This window comes from Giraffa tippelskirchi, chromosome 12 (genome assembly GCF_054371585.1).
Source record: "Giraffa tippelskirchi isolate mGirTip1 chromosome 12, T2T-mGirTip1v1.2.pri, whole genome shotgun sequence".
Lineage (NCBI taxonomy): Eukaryota > Metazoa > Chordata > Mammalia > Artiodactyla > Giraffidae > Giraffa > Giraffa tippelskirchi.
In genome coordinates this window covers 42,501,018-42,514,232 of record NC_137286.1, presented here as the reverse complement: position 1 = coordinate 42,514,232, position 13,215 = coordinate 42,501,018, and the positions used below count along the sequence as shown (strand labels likewise).

The 13,215-nt window shown below is 41.5% G+C and overlaps 1 protein-coding gene across 50 annotated transcripts in view; it reads right to left on the bottom strand.

Annotated features, from left to right (window-relative positions):
• The window catches only part of SH3GL3 (SH3 domain containing GRB2 like 3, endophilin A3), a 105,725-nt gene that overhangs the window by 77,342 nt on the left and 15,168 nt on the right, over positions 1-13,215 (bottom strand). The gene's annotated exons all lie outside the window — the stretch shown is intronic.

Sequence of the window (13,215 nt, the reverse complement as noted above, 5' to 3'; positions counted from 1 at the left end):
CCAATGAATACTTAGGGTTGACTTCCTTTAGGATTGACTGGTTTGATCTCCTTGCATTCCAAGGGACTCTCAAGAGTCTTCTCCAGCACCACAGTTTGAAAGTATCAAGTCTCAAAAGATAGTTTCTACTTATTCTAGGGTTAAATCCCTGAATTATTCATATTTCAGGATAATTACAGAAGCATTATAAAAATAGCATATTCTTTAACGAACTTTGCTCTTTCGTCTCCAAAAGTTTAAACTGTCTTCTTAAGACTGTAAATATAGGGACTTCCCTGGCAGTCCAGTGATTAAGATTTCACCTTCCAATGCAGGGATTGGGGTTTCAATCCCTAGTCAGGGAGCTAAGATCCTACATGCCTCACGGACAAAAGCCAAAACATAAAACAGAAGCAATATTGTAACAAATTCAATAAAGACTTTAAAAATGGTCCACATCAAGAAATCCTTTTTTAAAATAAGAGTATAAGTATAGTTCTTAAGTTAAAGAGGATCCAACACTGACCAACGTATTAAATTTAACAGGAACCGACACTTGTCACAGCAATAAAACTGGATTTGAAATATGAAGTCTTAACTTAAAAACAAAATTCTTCATTACTCCCACATTTGAGCAACAAATTACTGAGAAGTCCTGATCTCCTGGGTGAATAGCTAGTAAGAAATGAGATGGCAGAAAATATAAACTAATTTATGTCTCCCTGGTCCAGGAAGATCCCATATGCCATGGACCAACTAAGCCCATGCACCAAAACTACCAAGCCCATGCTCTAGAGCCCATGTTCCACAACAAGAGAAGCCCTGGCTCGCAGCAACTAGAGAAAGTCCTCTGATAGCAATGAAGACGCAGTGCAGCCAAACATAAATAAATATTAAAAAAAAAAAACAAAAAACAAACCTGGAATCCACGGTGATCATTTGGTAGCAAAACATGAATATCATCATGATAGTCCTTGCTGTCCTCCAGCCCTCGGCAGTGTGCATGGGAGGCACTTTACTCCAATAACAATATCCTTGGGTTCTGATCTTAGTACATGCAGGGCGTGCCTCCCCAATCTTCAACTCCAAAGCAGGCCAACCTATGTTATCCTGTCTTCTTCACCTAAGACAAAGCTTGAGCAAAATGGCCTGCTCCATAGACAACTCCACTGCCTCACCTTTATGTCTAATCCTTTTCCAAGAAAAATTTCTTAAAAGTGTGGTTCTTTTAAAAAGCATACTCTCCTGCTCTGGTACTCAGACACGCTTCTCTACGGAACTGTCCAGGCAAGAACACTGGAGTGGGTTGCCATTTCCTGCTCCAGGGGACCTCGCTGACCCAAGGATTGAACCCACGTCTCCTTCTTGGCAGGCGGATTCTTTACCATCTGAGCCACCTGGGAAAAACCCATAAATGCTCACCAAGTGTTTAATTCCCAGTAAGATCCTGGGGGGGGTGACTTTGTGACAGCCTGTCTCCTATTCCCACCTCTGCCCTTCTTAGGTCTATTCTCAAAGGAACAACCAGAATGATCTTGTTAAAATTTAAGTCCACCTCGACCCCCCAATAGTCCAGAACCCTGCAATGGCTTCTCTTTCCACTCAACATAAATGCCAGTCTTTGCAGCAAGGCCCCACAGGAACAGTCTCTCATCCTCCTTGACTATCCCTCTCTCCTTTGCTCATTCTGCTCCAGCCACTCTCCTGCCCTGGTACTCAGACTCCTGCTCTTGGGCCTTTGCACAGGCTGTCCCCTCTGCTGAGCACACGTTTCTAGCAGATATCTGCACAGCCACCTTCCTTACCTCCAAGTATTTGCTTAAATGTCACCTTCTCAATGAGATGTACACTAATCATCCTATTTAAACCTGCAACTGCCCCCATGCCTACCTCTATTGCCCCAACCCATCCCCCCTTTTTTAAAAAGTTATTTATTTATTTAGCCACATTGGGTCTTAGTTTTGATGGCAGGATCTTCACTGGGTCATGCAGGATCTTTGGTTTAGATGCACAGACTCTCCAGTTGGGGCACTTGAGCTCAGTAAGTACTCCCTAGTATGTGGGATCTTAGTTCTCTGACTAGGGATTGAAACCAGGTCCTCTGCATTGCAAGGCAGATTCTTAACCACTGGACCGTCAGGGAAGTCCCAATCCATCTTCTCTTTGCTCTACATTTTCTTTTTCTCCCAAGGCCTTATGACTTTTGAACCTACCATGTAATATACTTGTTGGTTTCTTATATAAACACATCCCAAGCACCTAGAAAAGTGTCTGGTACATAGTATGTACTCAATAAATATGTCTCAAATGAACAAATGATTCCTTGGAAAGATCCAAGATGAATCACTGAAAAGAAATTAAAACCAATGAAAGATATCAGTACAGGTCATTAGCTAAAAATAAGTACACACAAAAATGAATTTTCAAATCTTGATAATAACTAGCTAGGAAAATTACATATTTTTAAGCAGAAGAATTATTTATATAAATAGAACCTATGACAGTAAACAAAGAAGAACAGAGCTATGATGCTCCCCAGCTTCTCAGCCGCTCCTAGAAGCCTTTGATCTCCGAAGGAGAAGGGGTTTGAAAAGTCACACACTAACAAACACACAGAAGAAAACAGCCAATTCATGCCAGCGACAAAAAACATTAAGTACTTAGAGTACTTAAGAAGAATTTGTTAGACCTATATTGAAATAAAGCCTACAAAATTTTTACTGAGGGACATAAAAGTATTCAAAAGTAAATGGCAAGACATGGTAAATTCGTAAGTGGGAGGATTCAAAAATCCCAAACAAGCTGTTTTTCCACAGGTAATTATATAACACACTCCCAACAACTCTTAACGGCAATATTTTGAGAAAACTGATAAATAGATCCTAAAACTAGTCTTGAAAATAAAAATGCAAAAAGAAAAAAAACAGAAAGTGCCCAAATCCAAAGAAAGAGCAACAATCAGAATAGAAGGTTTAGAAATACAGCCAACATGTAGGATCTGGTTTGACAATGCAGGTGGCATTTAAGATCAATAGGAACAGGCCAAATTACTTAGTAAACTTACTAACCACATTATGGGTCAGGAAATGGCAACTCACTCCAGTATTCTTGCCTGGGAAATCCCATGGACAGAGGAGCCTGGTGGGCTACAGTCCATGGGGTCACAAAAGTGTCAGACACGACTGAGCAGCTAAACAACAACAACAAAACTAGATCCTCAGAGAGAAGGCTGTAATTTAGACACGTAGTTATCACAGTCTAAAACCTAAGCTTTGGTTTTAGACCATAGGGTCACAAAGAGTTGAACACGACTGAGCAACTAAACAGCAACAGTTAACCATATTAATGACATTGAGGGGGAAAAAAAAGCATTGCTATAACTATGCGCTGTGCCATGCTTAATTGCTCAGTTGTGTCCGACTCTTTGAGACCCCGTGGAAAGTAGCCTGCCAGGCTGCTCTGTCCATGGGGATTCTCCAGGCAAGAATACTGGAGTGAGCTGCCATGCCCTCCTCCAGGGGATCTTCCCAAACTAGGGATCGAACCCAGGTCTCCCACATTGCAGGCAGATTCTTTATAGCTTCAAATAAAATTTTCTGGTGAATTCACAGTTTAAGTATTTTTAAAATGAGGGACTTTCTTCATGGACTTTCTTCACTTTCTTCATTTCTTGCCAATGCAGGGGGCCTGGTTTTGATCCCTGGTCAGGGAACTAGATCCTACATGCCACAGCTAAGACCTGGCACAGCCAAATAAATAGATAAATATTTTAAAAATAAAACCATATAAATAAAGCCTCCATAGGTAGGTGAACATTGGTGTAATCTCAGTTGGAAGCCTTTCTAAGTATGATTTCAAAATCAGAAGCTATGATAAGAAAGACTAATAAAAGCTCACTATCGTAAGTAAATAAATAAATTCTATTACATTAAAGCAAACAATTTCGTTTTGTCCAAAGACACCATCCAGTCCTTAGAGAGTGAAAAGACAAGCCAGAGAGTAGGAGAATACATGTGCACAACATGTAACAGCAAAGGCCAGTACCCAGAATGTATTTTAAAACCGCCATAAATGAGAAAAAGAAAACTACTTTTAAATGGACCAAGTACCTGAACCGGCACGTCACTAAAAGGGAAATTCAAGTGGCCAATGAATAAATAAAAGTGTTCAACCTCTTGGTCTCCAGGAAAACATAAAGTAAAACACCAATGTGTTATCCCTACATACATACTAAAGTATTGGCAATACCAAGTGTTGGTGAGGATGTAAACTGTATGAAGAGGTTCTTAGAAATCAATAAAACACAAACACCACGTAAGATGCTAAGCCCTATTTCTGAGTAGTAATGGGAGACAGGTGTGCTAAGAACTGGGCGCAATACGAAACTGAATCCGGAAGCAGCAGCAGTTAAGTGTAGCAGCCTCACTGTCTTCTACTGGGTGTTTTCTACCTACACTCACATCCCGTGAAATGTGACAATTGCTACAGACATCACTTACACGAGTACCAGAACTTCCGGAGCCCTGAGGCAGCCCAATAAAGGTGCAAAAAGCTTCCTATTGTGATTACCAAGCCCTGTAAATGATTCACACCTTTGATCTGCAAGTCAGTTGGCTTTCTATTTCCGCCACACCTGTGAAGCAAATGCATCCTCCCCCAAGAGAAGGTAATTCCTGAACACTAACTAGACCCCTGGGGCTTCCCTGGTGGCTCAGCAATAAAGAATCTGTCTACCAAGCAGGAGACTAGGGTTCGATGCCTGGGTCAGGAAGATCCCCTGTAGGAGGAAATGGCAACCCACTCATGGGATTTCTTGTCTAGAAATCCCATGGACAGAGGAGCCTGGTGGGCTACAGTCCATGGGGTCACAAAAGTGTCAGACACGACTGAGCAGCTAAACAACAACAACAAAACTAGATCCTCAGAGAGAAGGCTGTAATTTAGACACGCAGTTATCACAGTCTAAAACCAAAGCTACATCTTCAGATGTCTTTAAGTCATTGTTCAGATCAGAAGTTTGTATTATTCCTGGAGAGAAATCTGATCTCTATATAATTTGTCTGAAAGTGAAACTACTGCAGTTAACATGATTTATAAAGTACCTATTTTTCTAATGAATCATCAAATTTCTTTCCTTTTCTACAGACTGTCTGAAAGGAGGCTGATAACTCTTAAATGCAAGATAGATTCTCATAATTAACTAAGATCTTACATCCTAACAAGAAAATAATAAATCGATCTTTAAATGTCTGTTCTCCTTGTGATATCAATAACCCCATTCTGAATTCCACATTTCCCTTCCCATTAAACAGGACTATGATAAGCAAAGTGAATTTTTTTAAAAAAAATGTGTAAGTCAAGAGGAGACAAAAATATTGGAGCAAAAAGTGTATTTATGATGTTCTTTACAAATCTAAAATTGAAATTTCCTTAAGATATAGCCTTCATAATTTGGTTTATATCAGCATACCTTGGAGATATTGTAGGTTTGGTTCCAGACCATCACAATAAAGTGATGAACACAATAAAATCACAGAATTTTTTTGTTCTCCAGCACATAAAATAGTTATGTTTAGGCTGTACTGTAGTCTTCTAAGTATGCAATAATATTATGTCTAAAAAAAGTTACATAACAATTTTTAAAAAGCTTCTTGATAAAAAGTGCTCTACATCATACAAGCCTTCAGCAAGTCATTATCTTTTTGCTGGTGGAGAGACTCAAACGAAGAAGCAAGGAGAGAATCTCATGAGATGCTCCAGGTTTGGGTTCAGTATAGAACCTTTCAAGAATTAAAGCTCTGTACAATTGCTTTAAGGTACTCCATGATCACTATCAGCAATGTCTGCCCCATTCATTCATTCATACATATGTAACAAGTGGCTACCAGGATCCTGTTCCCCTCTGTGCTAAGTCCCAGCAAAACAGTAAGACAATTTCAGTCCTCAAGGAGATCCAAATCTACTCAAGGAAACATGCGTCATTCACTAAACAAATATTTACTGAGTGCCTAGCTGGAGTGCTAGACTCTCCTCTTGGCCTGGAGACCCCATGATTAATAGTCAATAAAATGACCACAGAATGGTAAACAATGAGAACTGTACTGATTATAATCCCGAGTAAATGACTGCTCGCAAGTTCAGTCATGTCTGACTTTGTGACCCCATGGACTGCCCGCCTCCTCTGTTCGTGGGATTCTCCAGGCAAGAACACTGGAGTGGGTTGCCATTTCCTTCTCCAGGGGATCTTCCCAATCCAGGGATTGAACGCCGTGTCTCCTGCATTGGCTGGTGAGTTCTTTACCAATGAGCCACCAGGGAAGCTTGAGTAAATGATTACTAGTGTTTTAACTAGTTGTACTGGGACTTGAGTCAGGTATATGAAATCCCATCACTATATAGGGTTTTAAGAAGCAAACAAATAAAAAACAATTATGAAGCTCCAATACTTTGGCCACCTGATGCAAAGAACCAACTCACTGGAAAAGACCCTGATGATAGGAAGATTGAAAGCAGGAGGACAAGGGGACAACAGAGGATGAGATGGTTGGATGGCATCATCAACTCAACGGACATGAGTTTGAGCAAACCTGGGAGATGGTGAAGGCAGGGAAGCCTGGCATGCTACAGTCCATGGGGTTGCAAAGAGTTGGACATAACTGAGGGACTGAAAAAGAACAAATACAAAACAACAGGGCCTGGGCAAAAAATGGGGAGATCTAGGTAAAGTCCTGGAAAATGGAACCAGAATCCAGGAGCCTAGCAAGTCCCTGATATTTTGCAGGATGTGTTCTTTCAGGAAAGGTTCCAGTCTGCTGAAAAACTGACTTATGAAATTGGACAGGATCCCACTGAAAGGAATGGAGTAGGGAAGTCCTGTTGACCACTTGATACCAGCGAGGGGGCCTCGGAACAGATGCCAGCTCACATTGCATGATTCTGGAGGAAGGACCCACATTCTGAGTCCAGGTCCCAAACTCTAACCAGTTCCATGGAGCTTGACTACATTTTGGTTACCAGTGTTTTTCAGGGGACTACAGGTGACCACAGTCCCTTATTTGGGGTATGGTATAAAGAAATAAGCCCCTGTATTGACTATAATGATTGTAATAAGGTATAATGACAGTAATAACTTTGCAGGCATTTCTATATGCATATGCTTCATCTACTTTTTAAGTCTTATGAGAATCATACATATTGAACCTGTAACTATAAAGTATTTTAAGAGAAATTAACAGAATGTATAAACGGTACTGTTTGTGGGATTTCATTGGTTAAATTTATGAAACTCTTCAAAGAGCAAGTGAAATGAGTGCTTTTCATTTTCAACACCAATATTACTAGATTTACAAATGAATCTAAAAGATTTCACCTATGGGTGATGCCATACATGTGCGCTCAGTCATGCGTGCTAAATCTTGTCAGACTCTTTGAGAACCCATGGGCTGTAGCCTGCCAGGCTCCTCTGTCCATGGGATTTCCCAGGCAAGAATACTGGAGTGAGTTGCCATTGCCTCCTCCAAGGGATCTTCCCAACCCAGGGATCAAACTACTGTCTATGCGTTGGCAGGCGGATTTTTACCACTGAGCCACCTGGGAAGCCCTATGGGTGATGCCATGACCTTCCAATGCATCACATCAGGAAGTAAGGGCCTCTAATATCGGAAGATTTGTCTAGCTTTAAACCAGCTTTTCTCCTCTTTCATTGGTTGGCTAATATTCCTTAATTCAACATATTCCCAAGCAGGCTAACTTCTTCCAAACACTATGGAAGCTCAGCAAATATGAAGTAGACAAGCCAAGCTCTGTGTCATCCAAAGGTCTTGTTCGAAATTTTCAAGCAGGGTTTGCTTGTGACTCAGAATATACACCCTAAAATGTCATTTATTCTCCCACTCCTCAGAGCACATTTCAAATACCAACCTCCTTTTGAAACCAACTTCCATACCACAACAGTGCACACACCACATGTATCTCTCTGGCTCTGAGTTCTGGATGTGTGAACCTGCTTACACTTTAAGCTTCAACACATTTCAAAGCAAAGAGATGTTGAGATCCTCTAAACTTACCCATATCACTTCACAAAAGTCTGCCTTATTGCAAGAATGCATGCTCAAGAAACAGGTTAAGACTCTTGAAGAAATGCTAAAATTAAATCCAGAGAAGGATCTTAAATCCAGAGAAGGATCTAGCCCAAAGAAATGCTTCACACAATACTGACAAGTTGAAAATCTTCAGCCATTGATGTCTGGTAAAGAACCTCATTGCGGTTTAATTATCCAAGGTCATTTTCACTTGCCTCCATCAAACTTTCTCCAGATCAGAGTCCCTGTTGTCAGTTCACTCAATAAAAAAAAATATGACCTGACCCTGTGAGCTCAGGAAGGGCACCAAGCTTCCTGGGAAGGAGTTTCTCTGTCCTGTGATGCCAATTCTTTCAACGTCATCCCAGATTCACAATGTTCCAGCCTGTGTATCATCTTTAAAAGGTATCAGAGACAAGGATCCATTTTTACTTAAAACACCCTGACATCAGATGTGCGTGTTTTTCTTTCCACCCAACAACCAATTCCCTAATTCTCCAATACCAACTGAGTGTCTTACAATTCAGTTCTGACACTGATTACCTAAAGCTGACATCAGACTACATGGGTTTCAAGGCTCCATCCCACAAGACTGCCCTGACTTCAGATACCAGGTACAAGTATGGAGTCTCCAGGTTACCCACACTTCTGTCTGACTTGGCTATTGTGGACTTAAAAAATATTCACAACCTAAAAGTGAAGAGTTATGTTTTATTCAGTGGGAATTTTTAGGACTTAAGTCTGGGAGGCAGCATCTCAAATAAGCCTAAGAGAACTGCTCCAAGGAGGGGAGGGGAGGAGTCAGATTAAATAAGTTTTGCAATGAAGAGCAGGTAGTCAGAACATCAAAAGATTGTGCTTAACTGAGTCCAATCATTTGTGACCCCATGGACTGTAGCCGGCCAGGCTCCTCTGTCCATGGGATTTCCCAGACAAGAATACTGGAATGGGTTGTCATTTCCTTCTCCAGGAGATCGTCCAGACCCAGGTATCAAACTCACGTCTCCTATGTAGGCAGGGAAATTCTTTACCACTGTGCCACCTGGGAAGCCCCTACTGACAACAGGTACAAACTGTCCAATAGGCTTAATTCCCCTTCTTGATTTCACCTGGAAAGGACACATTGGTTCAGCCTCTTCATTTTCCATAAAAGTGCAGGCCCAGATGGGTTAAGTGATTCTCCCAGGATCACAAAGCAGAGGCAGATTGAAACCTAAAACTGCTGTGCCCCAGGGTTACTGGACCATTCAGTATGAAAGGAGACTTGTGTTTCTAGTTAAACAGGAAGAATGACACTGTTTGCAAACACAGCAAGTTGCCCCTAGGCTGTCAGCTACTACCAGGGACTAGGGAGAGGTTCACCCCCAACACAAGAAGCAGGAAATACCCCAGAAAAGCAAACCAGATGAAAGTGGAGAAAGCGATGGAGAAATGGACGTAACAGTAGTTAACCCTGTGTGCGTGCATGCTCAGACGTGTCCGACTCTTTGTGACCCCATAGACTGTAGCCTGCTAGGGTCCCCCATCCATGGAATTCTCCAGGCAAGAATACTGGAGTGGATAGCTATTCCTCGCTCCAGGGGATCTTTCTGACCCAGGGATCGAACCTGGGTCTCCTGCATTGCAGGCAGATTCTTTACCTTCTGAGCCACCAGGGGAGCCTTCACCCAAGGCTCTGCCCCTTCCTTAACCTGCAAATTGTCCTGGGTCTTGCCTTCTCAGAGAGACATGACCCCATCCCAATAGCTTTCGGTTAAATGGCTTGGCTCTCCCTCTCTGTTCCTCCTATGGACCCATGCATTCTCCCCTGCCTCACACCCATCTTTTCTAAATGCCCCAAATATCCTCAAGAGACCTCAGTGAGCAAATCAATAGCCTTATCAAAGAAAGAACATGTCATGCTGTCTATAGTGCTTTTTGTCCTTTGGAGAAGTAAATTAAATAAATCCAATAATATTTGTTCTTTAACAATCTTTGCCAGTCTTCTGATATTACAGTCCTTATTTTGATGACAAGCTTCCAAGAATTTTTCAATTATGGCAATTTGAGCTGATCTCCATTCCCAAAGAACCTCCACCTAACTCTACCAAGGAGAACAGATACACCATATTTCTTTAAAATATGCGTGTCTGGCAACTCAAAAGGGTACCATCTGGTTCGCATAATTTCTGCATGAAATTATGCAGTTTCTAAAAAGCCTATACAACTTATATGAGCCACTCCTGCTGCAATAGAAGCCAAAACATTCCATGGCTATTGTACAAATCGACTCAGGTTAACTGAGGCTGAAACTGGCCATGGTCCTTATAATGATCAACACCCTGAGAACGCAGCTCACCAATTAAAATATACATATTTAATCAATGTCATGCTAGAGAGGAAAGATAAACATGGAAATGACATCATCTTCAAGAATCATTTTTGAGCCCTGGGAAAAGTAAGTAGAGAACTGGCAAGAAAGGCAATTGGGACTCTTTCAAAATGAAGCAAAGGAGAAGGCAAAATGAAGTCGGAATAATTAAAACAAGAAGGGAGCAATCATGGAGAGGAGGGGACCCACTGAGGGGAATCGGTATTGTTTCCCTGGTGAGGAATCACAGTGAGACGCATGGCAAAACACCTAACAACCTGTACCCCATCTTAGTAAAAACATCGAGGTCATTCTTTGTCAGCAGTGTAAACTCTGGATAGAGGAGTACATAGGTGTGTGACAGCCAGTGACCTTGGGGTACACAAGTCTCCTGAATTACAAATTAAGAATGTATTCCAGCACAGGACTCTACCCAGGTCACCAGGATGAATGAGACTTAAGTGATCGGAGAGCCTCCAAAAACACACAAGCCAATTGCAGATGCAGACAAAACGTTTTCAGCGTTCTGTCCAGGGCTTCAGGAATGTGCACACCAGCATATGTAAATTCCCTAGAAGGAGAGCTCAGAACAGAGGTTGGCAAACATTTTCCATAAAGCACCAGAGAGTAATATTTCAGGCTTTGCACTCTATGTTGTCCATTGTCACTACTATTTGATTCTGCTTTATGTCGTAGACATATGAGCATGGAAATGAGCTGTGGTGTGTATGCCAATTAAACTTTATTTACAGACACTGAAATTTTAATCATATGTCATTATCATGTGTCATTAAAAATGTAAAAATCATTCTTAGCTCACAGGTTATACAAAAAAATAGATGATGGGCGGTCTTTGACCCATGGGCCAATTTACCAACTTCTGACTAAGAACTTCTCTATTCAATAGAGGCTAAACAAGTGGCATATGGTTCAAATGAGCAATAAAGACACCCTGAATTTATGCAAAGATTGAAAATCATGAGGAAGAGAGTGGAGGGTAGAAACAGATTTATCTCATGCAATGGTGACAAATACTGGACTGCATTTGTCTTGGAATCACAGAGGCCTGTCCTTGAGTCCTTACAAGACCACTTGCCAGCTGTATGACCTTGAGCAAGTTTTACTTAACCTTGCCAAGCCTAATTCCCTCCCTTGTAAAACAAGGAATATGATGAGTACCTTCTTTTTTTCAATAATCATTTTTTAATTGAAATATAGTTCATTTACAATGCTGTGTTAGCTTCAGGTGTACAGCAAAGGTATTCAGATATATGTGTGTGAGTGTGTATATTTCTGCTTTATTGACTATGCCAAAGCCTTTGACTGTGTGGATCACCCCATGAACTGTGGAAAATTCTGAAAGAGATGGGCATACCAGACCACCTGACCTGCCTCTTGAGAAGCCTGTATGCAGGTCAGGAAGCAACAGTTAGAACTGGACATGGAACAACAGACTGGTTCCAAATAGGAAAAGGAGTACGTCAAGGCTGTATATTGTCACCCTGCTTATTTAACTTATATGCAGAGTACATCATGAGAAACACTGGGCTGGAAGAAACACAAGCTGGAATCAAGATTGCCGGGAGAAATATCAATAACCTCAGATATGCAGATGACACCACCCTTATGGCAGAAAGTGAAGAAGAACTAAACAGCCTCTTGATGAAAGTGAAAAAGGAGAGTGAAGAAGTTGGCTTGAAGCTCAATGTTCAGAAAACTAAGATCATGGCATCTGGTCCCATCACTTCACGGGAAATAGATGGGGAAACAGTGGAAACAGTGTCAGACTTGATTTTTCTGGGTTCCAAAATCACTGCTGATGGTGATTGAAGCCATGAAATTAAAAGACGCTTACTCCTTGGAAGGAAGGTTATGACCAACCTAGATAGCATATTTAAAAGCAGACACATTTCTTTGCCAACAAAGGTCTGTCTAGTCAAGGCTATGGTTTTTCCAGTGGTCATGTATGGATGTGAGAGTTGGACAGTGAAAAAAGCTGAGCACCAAAGAATTGATGCTTTTGAACTGTGGTGCTGGAGAAGACTCTTGAGAGTCCCTTGGACTGCAAGGAGATCCAACCAGTCCATCCTAAAGGAGATCAGTCCTGCGTGTTCACTGGAAGGACTGATGTTGAAGCTGAAACTCCAATACTTTGGCCACCTCATGCAAAGAGTTGACTCATTGGAAAAGACCCTAATGCTGGGAAGGATTGGGGGCAGGAGGAGAAGGGAACGACAGAGGATGAGATGGTTGGATGGCATCACCGACTCAATGGACATGGGTTTGGGTAAACTCCAGGAGTTGGTGATGGACAGGGAGGCCTGGCGTGCTGCGATTCATGGGGTCCCAAAGAGTCAGACACGACTGAGCGACTGAACTGAACTGATACACACATTCTTTTTTAGATTCTTTTCCATTATAGGTTAGTACCTTCTTGATAGAGGTTATCAAGGAGATGAAATGAGATGCTGCCTCTAAAAATACTTTGCACAGTACTCAGCACCTCTGCAAAAAAAAAAAGCTAATTAGTATATTATTATACTCATGGAATGATGAGTTGATTGACTGCAAACCATTTTTCCTGTATATGAAGATAACGTTTCCTGGATGAGAAGAAGTTCAAACTCCTAATTTATGGAAGTCAAAGCTCAAAATAAGGTAGATGCCAGAGACGAACATAAAGTACAAAAACAGAATATTTTAATTTGGTGCAACACCCCAGGTATTCACCTATTGGGAGCATGTGCTCAGTCGTGTCCGACCCTTTGTGACCCCATGGACTGTAGCTCGCCAGGCTTCTCTGTC